This window comes from Nestor notabilis, unplaced genomic scaffold (assembly GCF_000696875.1).
Source record: "Nestor notabilis isolate BGI_N333 unplaced genomic scaffold, ASM69687v1 scaffold30623, whole genome shotgun sequence".
Taxonomy (NCBI): domain Eukaryota; kingdom Metazoa; phylum Chordata; class Aves; order Psittaciformes; family Psittacidae; genus Nestor; species Nestor notabilis.
This window is the reverse complement of record NW_009923881.1, coordinates 4,369-6,957: the sequence shown is the minus strand read 5'-3', so window position 1 is coordinate 6,957 and position 2,589 is coordinate 4,369.

The following is a 2,589-nucleotide window of genomic DNA, read 5'->3' as shown; positions in this document are numbered from 1 at the left end:
TGCCTGCTGAGGAAAAAAATCCAGCACTACTCAACACTGCTTGAAGAACCTTTATGTATTTATTTTTGGGGAACATGGCCTGGACTTCTATCCTGACCAAACATTTTATCGGTGAATTCTGTTGAGTTTAGCACAACTATTCTGAAAGTAACCAGCACAAAACTGAGCAGAAATAAGCCAGTTGTGTTTTTAAAGGTTAATTAACAGCTACCTTAGGGAAGATCTTTATTCAATAGTTTTATTTATGCCTAGTTCTGAATTTTTACACTCAAATCCAATAAACAAGGACCTTATAAATTTCTATACAGCTTTAAAGGAAAATTGAAGGAGTGAAGAGGGAGGACTGGCAGACAAACAGCTGTCCACAGGGGCAGTTAGTGCAGCCGTACTGTTACATTCCTGTTGCAGTGAAAAACAGTCCAGAAATGTGCTTTTTCTGGTGAGATACTTGCTCTTCTTTATAAAGTGCCTTCTGCAACTGAGGGATGGTAATCCTCAGGGTGATTGTGATTAGAAAAGTTGTACATATTTGAATAAACTTCATGCATTTATTTATGCTGAAGACTTTAACTGATGGAAAAACACTGGCAATTTCCCTTGAATTTCTTGGATGTGCTGTAGGCTTATTTTGGGGACTTGCAAATTGCAAAAATGGCATCATTATAAACTGAAGCTAACAATAATTGCACTTGAATAAAGACCATGAAAGTGAAAAGATGGCAGATGTAACTGTGAGCCCTAAGGCCTAATAAGGTAAGTTTTGAAACTGTTCTGTTTCCATAAAAAATAAAAAATAAAAAAATTGCACTTAAAAGGAGAGGAATTTTAGCAGGGAGGGAAACAGGACTAGTGAGAGCCACCTTGTTAGGGGATCTGAATGTGTATCACGCCATTCACAACGTGTTTCGCACTGCCACCCGCTCCAGGACACAGCATCTGGTTGTATTTCTCTGCTTGGCCATCGCTTGCTCCATGTGCAGGCTGAACCAGAAGCCACCTCTGCAGTAAGGCTGCAGCAGCAGCAGGACTGTCCTTATGCCCACATGTAGACTGGGACTTAACTGGGCTGTCCTGCTGGCTGCTGCGAGACCCAGCAGTGAAAAACACGGCACGTTAACAACTCTGGCACTGATGTATCCCTCCCAACATTGTCTTTTCTGCAGTAAATGGGGTTTGGGTTAACACAAACCCACCACTTGACAGCTCCTTCTCTGCCAGTGCTCCATGCTGAAAAGACACTGGAGAACATCTGGGGAGCTCTTAGGCAAATTCCAGCCTCTGGTGGGGGGTAAAGGCAAGTCTAGCAAGTGGGGGGAGAAAACTACTCCAGAATGCACCACTATGACCTGGCGCTCACATAAGCATGATAAAAGCTGTAGTAAATATTTTGTGTGGTAAGGACTGCCTTAAACTAAATGTTTAATTAAAATCTATGCATCCCAACCATCTATTTTAGTGAGTGGGAAAGATTCTTTCTGTCTTTATTTCTATCTTTCTAATGGGCACAAGAAGGAATATACTTTATGAAAGACTTTGACTGGAGTTGGTTTTGGTTTTTATTCTGGAAAAAAATCCTTGAAAAAGATACACACAATTGAAAAAATTCTTATGACTTTAAGTAAACAGTTTGATGATCACCATCAGGTATGTGAGCATTGTGCTATGGGTGGCACGTGGGGGGAAATCTTCCTGTTCGCCTATGGACATGGTGAAATGTCTCCCATTCATCCTGCTTTTGTTAGGATAATGCCTTCTGTGTTTTATTAGAAGGTCTTTCATTGAACATCTTTGAATTAATCTGACCAGACTTCAATAGGAAAGTAAACCTCCAAACTCTGGTGAGTATTGAAATACTGATAATTGTTACTGTACTTTGTGAGTAGAAAGGATGAGGGAGCATTTCACCAGGCTCACAGTCCTTGGAGCCATTTGGTTGGATTCAGTGTGAAAGAGCACACTGAACTATGGAGAGGTAGATAGGGACTCTGAAGCTGAAAGTAACCTGAAGAAAAGAGTGAACAGAAATTGAGTAGGTAGAAACAAAGGTCTGTTTTCTCTTTCAGTATTTTTCTTTAGTAGATAAGGCAGTAGCACTACAGCCCAGGGCAGCTGTACTACTAAGTCAATGAAAAGCACAATGCACATGCTATGTGAGAAAGGCCATTAACAACTGCTGTGATGGTTTAGAACTCAATGACAACATATTATTCACATTACATAGCCTTTCATGTGGCTGGCTGTTTTCAACAACGCTTTCTTGTTCCATACTGTGGAAGCTTGTCCTAACCAGGTAACTGGTATTTGTTTCACTTGCTGCAAACAGCATCAGCTGGCTTGGACAGCAAGGGTTGGATTGCGGAGGCAGACAGCTTGGCGGTGTTCTCTGGTTTAAGGCTGGTGATGCAAGGGCTAGATAGTGCTAACGGTGTTTGGGGTTTTGTGTTTTGGGGGTGGTTTTTTGAATCTACACTTCCTTAACTACTCACAATCATGCCAAGTACATATTCATAACAGGAAGCTAACAAACCATGCTGTCCTCCCAAAAACGAGGAATGCAGATGGTGTAAAATGAGTCTTGAAACTTTTTCC